The sequence below is a fragment of the Schistocerca gregaria genome, chromosome 1 (assembly GCF_023897955.1).
Source record: "Schistocerca gregaria isolate iqSchGreg1 chromosome 1, iqSchGreg1.2, whole genome shotgun sequence".
NCBI classification, from domain to species: domain Eukaryota; kingdom Metazoa; phylum Arthropoda; class Insecta; order Orthoptera; family Acrididae; genus Schistocerca; species Schistocerca gregaria.
The window spans coordinates 988239249-988252723 of NC_064920.1; the positions used below are offsets into that span (position 1 = coordinate 988239249).

The following is a 13475-nucleotide window of genomic DNA, read 5'->3' on the forward strand; positions in this document are numbered from 1 at the left end:
TAACGTTATGTGAACGTAAGGACTGAATTCAGTGTCTTTACATATGTGGGCAGGTTACAGTATGACCTGGTATATTATATGTTTAGGGGCGAACAGCCAAAACTGATTCATTTCTCATTGGCAGCTCCTCAAAAATACCAGTCTCCAGTTATGGAACAGTCGTGGGCAGTGCCATAAATTATCCAACTGAACTCACTCACACACACACACACACACACACACACACACACACACACACACACACACAAACACAAACACAGGCCCATCATGGTTCTAGTCTTGTGAGCAGTACCTTAGAGCTAACAACAAACGGTTTCGAATGAGGTGGATGCATCGCCTGAGATAAAGTCGATTCTTAGGTTTGACACTAAACTGCAGTTAGTAAGAGAATGAAATAAAACATCATTCGATAGGCCCCGATCTACGATTTGTCTGTGTCCAATTTATTCCTGGACTACGGAATACTACAGATGCGGCATATACAATGGGTTTACATACGTAGAGACCACCTCACAAAAACAACTGAGGATATTTTGAATGTATAATCTGTGTTTTACTGTTTGACAGATTCAAAACAGAAGAGTTACCTTATGCAACCTATTCTGGGTCACTGTGAGCAGTAGTTTAGTAATATCTTTGGTTTTAGCTGCTCGTGGTCTACCTCGCCTTGGTCTTCGTCGTACACATTACTGAACCGCTTCCTTAGCCGCATAGCATTTCTATTGGACACTCCAGTGATATCTGCTGATTCACAGCGTGACTGACTAGCTGCTATCCTACCATTGGCTCGTCATGAAGTAGATCCGAATCAGATCAGTCCATCTTTATTAAGTGATCGCCACAAGCCACGCCAAATAATTGTAAAGCACCAAAACTTGAGCATATCAACTTTCTTCCGAGGAACTTGACTCTGTCGGCTGAACGGGCTCTTCCATACAATTACTTATGTGTGCGTAGTGAACTGTTGTATTCCAAATTGTAGACACAGCAATCTCTCCAGGGTGTAATTCTGCTAGTTTCACCAGTCTTTGGAACCAATCAGTGAGCTATACGAGTACTGTAGAGAGGTGGACGCTTAATTAAAATAATAAAATCTAGGCCCTTTTTAATATAAGTGGCATACGGAGCAACAACGTGAAGCTGTTGCTCCCTACCATACAATTAGAGGTCAGCAACAGTAACAGAAAATTCTGCAGCCGACAAAAGGAGATTATCACTTAAAATATGCCTCTAACGTAAACCTCAGCACACTTTATTCGTATCACTAACAGGCTCATTGCGTTCGATCTAGGGTGCAGTTCCAATAATTACAAATACCATAGGGGTGCTTAAGAAAGCATGTTTTTATCTGTTAGAAAACACTTGGCTAGACTTCACGTTGATCTCATTACGAGAACAACGAAGATACGAGGACATGCTTATTATACTGATAAAGTAACTGGAATCGTCCCAGTTTTCACAACAGACTTTAAATATTTCTTAGTGGCGATGGTAAATTAACGTGCCTTTGCTACCATAACAGCGAATAGTTAGTGCCTGTAGTGACAGATAGTTCAGCTTATTCGATTTTGTATCTGGGTTCTGAATGGAAGCAGCTAATGACTGTCAAAATAAAACAAAGGAAAGAAGAGTAATGCAGATGATACAGTTTGACTTCGAGGTACAGAGGGGAAGCTGATTTTATTCGTCGTAATCGCTGTACTTGCAAAAAGCACTGCTTCAGTTCTCGATGATGAACTAAATCAACTTCTTCCCCTGCTATTCATAATATCCTCTGTGCTTTGATTAGATATTTTATAAGTTTTATAAAAATTTTGCGCATTGTGTTAGTTGCAATGTCAGAATTCGTGAAGATGACGCGACGATATATGGCAAAATTGATCTAGTAAATTAGTAGCAATATATAGAGTCAAATCTGGACGAAATACCAACTTAAGGTAAACATAGCTATGTTTTAATGTAGCGAAATATGAAATTATGCAATACATAAAACGAAAAATTCAGAGGTGTCTGCTCGATTTGCTACCGCGAGGTCCGATCAACATGCGAGCATTATGGGAAATCTTCGTGAAGACTACTAAGAAAATTTAGAGATTCGCAATTTGAAAGTGACTGCAGGTCGATTCTACTGCCACCAACTTACTTTTCGCGGAAGGATCACGAAGAGAAAAGTGGTCTCATACGGAGGTATATAGAAAGTCATTTATCCCTCGCTCTATTTGCGAATGAAACAGGAAAGAAATGACTAATAATGGTACAAGGTACCCTCCGTCAGGCACCATACGGTGGCTTGTGAAGTATGTATGTAGATGCAGACATGGAAAAATATATTCGCCTTTGATTACTCTATTACTTAGTCGCAACTGGAGTGAGTACGGTATACAAATACAAATACTTGTATGTAATAATGCGTGAGGATGAGATGGAACTATCACTTACGCTCAAATAACCAGTTTCACTTCACTGATTGGATATTGTGAAACTTGTGTATGCCTACAATATAAATTCTTTACAGAAAACCCGTATAGCTTACTCTAGAGTACTGCTTGTATGTGTACGATCCGTATCAAGTTGAACTTAAAGGGAATATCAAGAAATAAGGAAAGCGCGACCTGTCACCGCCATTTTGCACCAGCGGAAGAATGGAGCAGAAGTAATGTAAACTCCAAGCCAAGCAAGATAGTAAGAGATGGAAAAGAGCGGTACAACAGCCGAGTTAGAAAACTGCAGCGGAAGCAAAGGGAACTTCACAGCAAACATAAACATAGCAAAAGCCTTGCAGGCAAACAAAAATTACGCGAAGCGAAATGTAGTGTGAGGAGGGATATGCGAGAGGCGTTCAATGAATTCGAAAATAAAGTTCTATGTACTGACTTGGCAGAAAATCCTAAGAAATTTTGGTCTTATGTCCAAGCGGTAGGTGGATCAAAACAAAATGTCCAGACACTCTGTGACCAAAATGGTACTGAAACAGAGGATGACAGACTAAAGGCCGAAATACTAAATGTTTTTTTCGAAAGCTGTTTCACAGAGGAAGACTGCACTGTAGTTCCTTCTCTAGATTGTCGCACAGATGACAAAATGGTAGATATCGAAATAGACGACAGAGGGATAGAGAAACAATTAAAATCGCGCAAAAGAGGAAAGGCCGTTGGACCTGATGGGATACCAGTTCGATTTTGCACAGAGTACGCGAAGGAACTTGCCCCCCCTTCTTGCAGCGGTGTACCGTAGGTCTCTAGAAGAGCGTAGCGTTCCAAAGGATTGGAAAAAGGGCACAGGTCATCCCCGTTTTCAAGGAGGGCCGTCGAACAGATGTGCAGAACTATAGACCTATATCTCTAACGTCGATCAGTTGTAGAATTTTGGAACACGTATTATGTTCGAGTATAATGACTTTTCTGGAGACAAAATCTACTCTGTAGGAATCAGCATGGGTTTCGAAAAAGACGGTCGTGTGAAACCCAGCTCGCGCTATTCATTCACGAGACTCAGAGGGCCATAGACACGGGTTCACAGGTAGATGCCGTGTTTCTTGACTTCCGCAAGGCGTTCGATACAGTTCCCCACAGTCGTTTAATGAACAAAGTAAGAGCGTATGGACTATCAGACCACTTGTGTGATTGGATTGAAGAGTTCCTAGAGAACAGAACGCAGCATGTCATTCTCAATGGAGAGAAGTCTTCCGAAGTAAGTGATGTCAGGTGTGCCGCAGGGGAGTGTCATAGAACCGTTGCTATTCACAATATTCATAAATGGCCTTGTGGATGACATCGGAAGTTCACTGAAGCTTTTTGGAGATGATGCTGTGGTATATCGAGAGGTTTGTAACAATGGAAGATTGTACTGAAATGCAGCGAATTGACGCATGGTGCAGGGAATGGCAATTGAATCTCAGTGTAGACAAGTGTAATGTGCTGCGAATACATAGAAAGATAGATCCCTTATCATTTAGCTACAAAATAGCAGGTCAGCAGCTGGAAGCAGTTAATTACATAAATTATCTGGGAGTAGGCATTAGGAGTGATTTAAAATGGAATGATCATATAAAGTTAATCGTCAGTAAAGCAGATGCTAGACTGAGATTCATTGGAAGAATCCTAAGGAAATGCAATCCGAAAACAAAGGAAGTAGGTTACAGTACGTTTGTTCGCCAACTGCTTGAATACTGCTCAGCAGTGTGGGATTCGTACCAGATAGGGTTGTTAGAAGAGATAGAGAAGATCCAACGGAGAGCAGCGCGCTTCGTTACAGGATCATTTAGTAATCGTGAAAGCAATACGGAGATGATGGATAAACTCCAGTGGAAGACTCTGCAGGAGAGACGCTCAGTAGCTCGGTACGGGCTTTTGTTAAACTTTCGATAACATACTTTCACCGAAGAGTCAAGCAGTATATTGCTCCCTCCTACGTATATCTCGCGAAGAGACCATGAGGATAAAATCAGAGAGATTAGAGCCCACACAGAAGCGTACCGACAATCCTTCTTTCCACGAACAATACGAGACTGGAATAGAAGGGAGAACCGATAGAGGTACTTGAGGTACCCTCCGCCACACACCGTCAGGTGGCTTGCGGAGTATGGATGTAGATGTAGATGCAGAAAGAAGGCTATTAGCTTTCCAAAACCGAATTCATAACTCCAAAGTCTGATTTCAAAACGAAATCTGATAATATTCTTTGGGGACAATGAAAATAAAATCGCACTAATGACATGTATAAAATAAGCAGTTATTTTTACGCCCTCCGTTATATAGTGAAACCAGATAAGTTCGTAGTAAGTAGTGACGTAAAAAGTCCTCTCTGCACAATAATTTACAGAGAGCATAGGTAGAGATTGAGTTGTCGGATCCAGTACTACTTTTAAATTACAAAAATTTACTTCTTATTGCGACTGAAGATGTTGAATAACAGATGTTAATCGACCCATTTTGACTGTACCCGTTTAACAATATTACTAAGAACGATTGGCTGTAGAGACGTTTGAAAAATTTTCTTCATGAATCGGGCTATACGGACAGACTTCAGAAGTACTGTTTACCGTTTCATGAGGCAATTTAATACGTAAGTGTATGCTTGTTAGCGTTTACGAGGAAGTGCAAGAGTAGGTGATCTGGGGGAGAACATAGGCTATTCCACTCAAACTTAGGAGCAGCGCGTGAATCATTGTGTCTGGTAATACGTAGATACTATCACGCCACATGTTTTGTGAAAAAAAAAACGATATAAGAGACAGAGAAAGCTCAAGTCTGCGCTGTGGCACCTTAATTCATTAACAGACTACATAAACTGCTCAAAGTAATGAAGGGTTCGTACAAAACATTTTGCTAGATTACGGGACGCGTGCAGCGTCCGCAGCTTGCTGTACGAGTCCTCTGTATTATTAATGCAGACTGTTTTGGGGAGATTGGAGTCTAGTCCGCTCGTTCTCTGGGCCTGGTGCTCAGGAGTCGTGGTGCTACAGTCGATTCCCTGTCGAGAAACCGAAGGGGAAAATACACTGCTCTGCCTGAGGCTGATCGCCTTAGTTGCAATTTATATGCGTACGAATTTCATTAATCTGCAGCTTGTGATACAGGAATAAAATATTTTCAGAATTAATGATTTCATAAGGACTAGAAAAGGTAATTTTTCATGTGACCTACGTTAATACTCCAGGAACAACGTAATAGGAATATTGAAGACCAAAAAAAGGGTTATAATATGCAAAACAGATTACATATGCAAAACAGTTTACCGAAGATGTAGCATGTGATAGGTATGCAGTCATGAAGAGATCAGCACGAGTCGAAAGACTGACCTCTTGCAGCAACAAATAGGAAAAGAAAGATAGAGAAGCACTATTTCTTATCGAAAGTGAAAGGTTTAATGCATTTAGTGAGTCAATGTGAATCACTGAAGAGCTACTTGAATTGCTTTGTTGTTTTTCCCACATTTGTTTAGTCCAATGTGTAAGCAAATATGAGAGTAATATGGCAACTAACTGATTTGTGTTTCCTAGAAATACAGTTTATAATATCATATTTCGCCATTAAATGCACCAATACTCGACACCTATTCCTTTCTCTCTCTCTCTCTCTCTCTCTCTCTCTCTCTCTCTCTCTCTCTCTTTCTCTCTCTCTCCCTCTCTCTCTCTCTCTATTTTTAGGAGTAACTTACATGTAGCATATACCTTCGAAAGGTTTTCTAAATTTGTCTGGTACACTTCGTTACAAATATGTTAAGTTCATGGCAAAAGAACAGCAAAGAAACATACACGGCTTATAGAAAAGTTGAATTAGGTGTGACAGGTGTAAAATCTGGCGACAAAGATAGCAAAACAGGAACTGCTGTCCATGCTTAGTTATAATTATATGAATAATCTCTGCCTCTTATTTTAAGTAAGAAAATATGGGCAGAAAGTGACTGGTAGAAACGTCTGGACCACAACGATGGTATTTTTGTTCACTGACTGTTAGTCGTCCCAATCTCAAATATTAAAAGAGGGATTCAGTATACAAATAAACCATGAGTTATTTTTATAGAGAGATCCCGTAAACAGATATCTTCACCCAATAAATAGCAGAAATTTCTCTTGTTCTCATTGAGAAAAACAATACGTGTCGCATAAACGTTACGCCTGTATCACTGTTACGTTTGCATAGTCTTCACTTTTATATACACGAGAGTGTTGCATTACTATGCATAATTGGTCGTAATTTGTTGTTCTAAACATGGGATAATAATCATTACACAGATCTCCTGCCAATTACATCAAGCAAAATGGTATGTCAGAAAAATTTTAGGAGAACAAACACACACAAAACTCCTGTATAAACATATTAAATAAAATAGTTTTCAGAGCAGAAACTAGAGAACTTCCGTCAAAGCCTGTAGTATGGTTTAAGATGAAAATTCCTTGCAAGCAAGTGCTTAATAAACAGGAATTACATAGAGAATTTTAATGATCTGAATGTAACAAAAGAAGAACTAAAATTTGTAAGAAAATAAGACAGAATTGCTCTATAAGAATAGGAAAACGGGGCAGGATACAAAATTGAAAAGATGATGCACACTTAAGAAACGCTTTTGAACTACTTCGAAACATCCACCTACTTACAGCAAATGTATTAGTCACCGAAAAAAGCGTATACCATAGTAATGTGAAAAAAGCTCAGTGACCTGAAAATCGTTGTTTAGCCTCCAGGCTTAAGATACGAGTACATGAAATTCTCTATCGAACTTTCTGAAAAGTATGATCTTCAGTTCCATTGTCGATATGAGCAAATAATTATGATCATATTAAACGGTCAATTGTTTCTTCGATAACATCATGAGCATCGTTTAATACAACTGAATGGATGGTACTTTTGAAAAGAACGTGACTGATTTACTTTAAATTCTTTTTCAACCCGAGCATGTGGACTTTTCATCGCCCAGAAGTAAAATCCCGATTTGCCTCGTCAAGAATCGATTTGAGGCCGAAGGCGGTAGATAGAGACTGCTGTTTTTGTGCATTTATTCACTGAGTGCGGAAAACATGCTGACTCTTTCACTGTGTGCGAGATGTAATTAATCTGATTATGTTTCAATACCTGCCAGAGTGGAATGGAGCGGACTGCAGGATATTCCAAAATATCTGACTAAATCCACACATTGGTGATGTGTAAGCAGATTTTATCGAGATAACAGCATCTTCCAGTTAATATATTCTAGCATTCTCGAACAAGCCCTCTCTCTTCTTGTTTACGTTTTATTCCTGTGTTGTAAATACCTGACACGGATGTAATTAAAATTAACGACATTCTAGAAAAATAGTGCATTTGTTTGGAAGCAATCTGTGTCTTCCATATGGCACAGAAGATCGAAAAGTCCAGTGATACATACGTAGCCTTAAAAAGTCATAGGACCAGCATTGCATTTGAGAGATCATGTAAAGTAAACTGGATTAGAATCTTGTATCCTGAAACGTAGTGTCAGGCAAATAACTTACATTTTCATACATACTGAGTTTCTTTTTAATAAAATTGGGTGCTGAGAAAAAGATGGAGCTATTAATGAGAGAGAGGAAAGCAAAAAAAAGTGTCAGTGTCACTTTTTTCTTTTTGTTGAAGAATCAGTGGACGTACTGGAACAGAACGGAAATAAGACAGAAGAGAATATAAATGTTTACCAACAATATAGTTAATCTGGCTAGAGTTGCGGGAAACAAAGAATTGTTACGTGGAGCTAGTAGAGCCTTTATTAACGAATTTGGCTCAAGAAAACTCGGAAGAAAGACATCATTATTGTAACCCTCGCAACATAGTAACATAAATAGCAAGTTGAAAAATTAAAAGGGAAATAAAGGAAATTAAACCTTTTGGAAGAAAGAGACAGCTGAAACATGAAAGACATTTATAGTAAATTAACCAGGCAAGAAAAGTTTTCTTCAGTAAAAAAATGGAAATGGCATCATTGTGTTTGCCACATAATCCTTGAATACGTTCTCAGTTCGAAAATAATAAACTTTCTTGATACTAAGAAGCTTACGTCCACGAATCAGCATGGTTTTAGAAAGCATAGCTCGTGTGAAACACAGCTTGCTCTTTTGTCACATGATATACTGAGAACCATAGATGAAAGGCAACGGGTAGATTTCATATTTCTAGATTTCCAGAAAGCATTTGATACGATGGCCCATTGCAGGCTATTAACGAAGGTATGACCGTAGAGAATAAGTTCACCAGTAAGTGAGTGGCTGGAAGACTTCATAAATAATAGAACCCAGTATGTTGTCCTCGACGGCGTGTATTCATCAGAGATAAGGGTATCGTCGGGAGAGCCCCAGGAAAGTGAGATAGGACCGCTGTTGTTCTCTACATACATAAATGATTTGGGCGACAGGGTGAGCGGCAATCTGTGATTGTTTGCTGATGACGCAGTGGTGTACAGTAAGGTGTCGAAGTTGAGTGTAGGAAGATACAAGAAGAGTTAGACAAAATTTCCAATTGATGTGATGAATGCCACTTAGCCCTAAATGTGGAAAGATGTTAGTTAATGCGGATGAGTAGGAAGAACGAAACTGTAATGTTCGGGTACAGTATTATTAGTGTTGTGCTTGCACAGTCAAGTCGTTTAATTATCTAGACTTAAAGTTCCAGAGCAATACGAGGAGGAAGGGGCATGTGAAAACTGTGACAGGGTCGACTTTGGATTATTGGGAGCATTTTAGGAAGGAGTGGTTCACCCTTAAAGGAGACCGCAACTGAGTCGATCATTCGGCTACTTGGAGATCATTTGCAGCCATTCATGGGGTTCATGTTCCCAAGTAACGATGGAATTTTTATGAATGACAGTGCGCCATGTCAGCGGACCATAATTGTTGGCGATTGGTTTGATTCTGGACGACTCGAGTGAATGGTTTTGCCACCAGATCGCCCGGCGTGAATCCCATAGAACATTTATTGAGAACAATCGAGAGGTCAGTTCCCGGCAACGCTTTCAAAATTTACGGACGGCTGTAGAGGCAGCATGTGTCAATATTTCTGCAGAGGACTTCCAATGACGAGCTGAGTCTAGGCCATATCCAATTGCTGCGCTACGCAGAGCAAAACTAGCTCCCACATGATTTTAGGACGTATTCCATGACTTTTGTCACCTCAGCGTATAAGTGTTCAAATGGCTCTGAGCAGTATGGGACTTAACATCTGAAATCATCAGTCCCCAATACTTTGGACTACTTAAACCTAACAACCTAAGGACATCACACACATCTATGCCCGAGCCAGGATTCGAACCTGCGACCGCTTTCAACACCATTCGATTCTATCAAGCAGATTCTCTCTGTTATATAACACAATGTCTCATATGAAACTTACATCATTCAGAGTTATGAATAATACACTTATTAAATGCAGGTAATTTTTTAAAAAAATGTGTTAATGTGTTGCCTTTTTGTAGACATCTGATTGTATTTATTGGCCACCTTAGCTACCGATACGACAGGGAGGAAATGGGTTACTGAGTAAAAAAATGCAACGCGCTATTTAAGAAGGGTGTACTGCTGCTTGTATCTTAGTAACGAATAAAGTTACAAGAAAGGTAATCATGCTGGTTAATTTCCCACTGGCTGCTAAACAACATTTGACTGATAACATTTTTTGTTTTGCTTCTGGACAAGAAGTAATTTGGGGCGGTCAGGACAAATTGGACAGCCTATATCTTCTAAAGGTCATCGTGATTATTGCAGAAAATAGGAACGAGAAAGAGTTTGTCCCGTCGTTATTGTTCTTCTTTGTTAAAAATTCGGATTAGTGCGAGTAAGAGTCACATTAACCCGAGAGTTCCGTACAAACCTAATTATGTATACAGACTGTTCATCCATCGCACGATCGAAAATTTCGACGATTTTCGCCTTTTATTGATACCGATGCTAGCAAGATATCAAACCACGTGACAATAGTGGCCGTATCTTTTGATTGCATTGATGGAGAAGTTTAAATTTATGACATCTCCAAGGGACCGTAGACTTTAGTGTTTTTTTTTTTTTTTCTTCATCAGTCCTCTGACTGCTGGGTTGATGCGGCCCACCACGAATTCTCCCCTTTGTGCAACCTACGTCCTCAATTATTTGCTGGAGGTATTCCAGTCCTCGTCTTCACCTACAGTTTTTACCCTATGCAGCTCTCTCTAGTAGCATGGAAGTTATTTCCTGATGTCTTAGGAGGTGTCCTAACATCCTGTTCCTTCTTCTTACCTGTGTTTTCCATATATTCCTTTCCTCGCCGATTCTCCGGAGAAGCTCCTCATTCCTTATCGTATCAGTTCACCTATTTCCCATCATTCTTCTCTAACACCTCGTCTCAAACGCTTCGATTCTCTTCTTTTCTGGTTTCCCCACAGTCCATATTTCACTACCATACAAGGCTGTGCTCCAAACGTACATTCTCAGAAATTTCTTCCTCAAATTAAGGGCTAGGTTTGATACTAGTTGACTTCTCTTGGCCAGCAATGCCCTTTTTGCCATTGATAGTTTGGTTTTTATGTTCTCCTTGCTCCGACCTCTCGCTGCCTTGGTAGCAGAATTTCTTAGCTTCATGATCACCCATCCTGATGTTAAGTTTCTCGCTGTTCTCATTTCCGCTACTTATGATTACTTTCGTCTTTCTCAATTTACTCTCAATCCCTATTCTATAATCGTTAGATTGTTCATTCCATTCGGGAGATCCTGTAATGCTTCTTCGCTTTCGCCGACGATAGCAAATGTCACCAGCGAATGTTATCATAGAGATCCTTTCACCTTGAATTTTAATTCCACTCCTGAACATTACTTCTATATCTATTATTGCTTCTCCTATGTATAGACTGAATAGTAAGGACGAAAAGTTACATCCCTGTCTTACACCATTTTTAATCTGAGCACTTCGTTCTTCGTCTTCCACTCTTATTGTTCTCACTTGATTCTTGTACATATTGCATATTACCGATTTATCCCTATAGGTTATCTCTTTTTCTGAGAATATCAAACATGTTGCACCATTTTGCATTGTTGAACGCTTTTTCCAGGTCGACAAATTCTATGAACGTGTCTTGATTTCCCTTCGATTATCAACTCCAACGTCAGAATTGCCTCTTTGGTGCCGTTACCTTTCCTAAGCCAAAGTGATCGTCGTTCAATAGATCTTCAGTTTTCTTTTCCATTCCTCTGCATATTATTCTTGTCAGCAACTTGGATGCATGAGCTGTTAAGCTGATTCTGCAATAGCTCTCACACTTGTCGCCTCTTGCAATCTTATGAATAGTATGGCTGACGCTTCTCCGAATGTCGGATGATATATCGCCAGTCTCATACATTCTACACACTAGCGTGAATAGTCGCCTTGTTGCCACTTTCCCCTGTGAGTTTAAAATTTCTGGTGGAATGTTATCTAACCCTTCTGCCTTATTCGAACTTAAGTCTCCCAAAGCTCTTTTAAATTCTATCATTGGATCCCCAGTCTCTTCTATATCGACTCCTGTTTTTCTCTTATCACGTCATCAGACAAGTCTTCCCCCTCATAGAGGCCTTCAGTGTACTCTTTCCACTCACCTGATCTCTACTCTGCTTTAAACACTGGATATCAGTATGCGACATAAATTTCAACTTGATGCGTCTACTACCTGTTCCTGAGAAAAGGGGGCCTTTACAGATGGGCAGACAGAGAGACGTATAACACATGCCAAAAAAAAAAATTTTCGTGTGATGTATAAGAGAGTAAGTGTTTTGGGAATTTTTCCTTTACTTGTACCGCGAAACCTTGCTGCTTGCCAAATTTCATGATTCTAGATCAATGGTAAGTACCATATTCCTACCGATGAGTGAGTTTGGAGTATCAAAATATATGACATAAATAAATGTATATTTTGTTTTCATTGACTTACAAGGTTAAGGTTTTTACGCCACAGAGGGACCATATACCTTAGTATGGGACATAAAGTTCAACTTGGTACGTCTACTCGTTCCTGAGAAGAAAGGGGCCTTAACAAACAGACAGAGAGACTGTCAAATAACGAAAAATTACAAAAAAATATTTTTTCTTTTATATGATTACGAATTGACAATTTTTGGATTTTTTCCTTGACTTTCACTGTGAAATCTTGCTTCCTACCAAATTTCATGATTCTAGGTTAACGGAAAGTACTCTATAGGTTTTGATGAGTGAGTTTGCGAATATGGAAACATGTCTTGTAAATGACCGGATCTTTTGGATGTACTGACGTACGAGGGTCACTCCAAAAGAAATGCACACTATTTTTGTAAAAATACAGTTTTCATTCTGCATGTGTAAAGGTTTTACAGTGTGTAGATACATCCTTCCCGCTTGTTTCCAAACTTAGTTCAACCTGTTCCCGTGAGTGGCGCCGTCACAGCATGTCTTCAAGATGGTTGCTACACTTGACGTTCGTCAGAAGCAACGTGGTGTCATAGAATTCCTGTGCTTTGAAAACGAGATTGGGGAAACATCCACAGGAGATTGAAAAAGGTGTATGGAGATGCTGCTGTTGATCGCAGTACAGTTCGTCGGTGGGCAAGCAGGTTATGTGATGAAAGCGGGCACGGCAATATTGAGGATTGTCCTCGCAGCAGCAGGTCTCGTACTGCACACACTCCAGACAATGTGCAGAGAGTTAACGTATTGGTGACTGCTGACAGACACATCACAGTGAACGAATTGTCACGCTACGTTGGGAAAGGGGAAGGGGGTGTTTGCAGAATACTGAAAGTGTTGGCGTTAAAAGAGGTTTGTGTCAGGTGGGTTCCCAGGATGTTGACAATGGCTCACAAAGAAGCAAGAGAAAAGGAATGCAGATAACTTTTGGAACAGTATGAAAATGGTGGATATGAATTTCTTGGAAGAATTGTGACAGGTGACGAAACATGGCTCCATTATTTTTCACCAGAGACGAAAAGGCAGTCAATGGAGAGGCATCATGCAAATTCACCCAAGAAAAAAAATTCAAAACCACACCTTCTG

At 39.8% G+C, this 13475-nt stretch overlaps 1 protein-coding gene across 37 annotated transcripts in view; it reads right to left on the reverse strand.

Moving 5' to 3' along the window:
• LOC126277939 (synaptopodin-2) overlaps positions 1–13475 on the reverse strand; it is a 388910-nt gene that overhangs the window by 207114 nt on the left and 168321 nt on the right. The window lies entirely within an intron of this gene.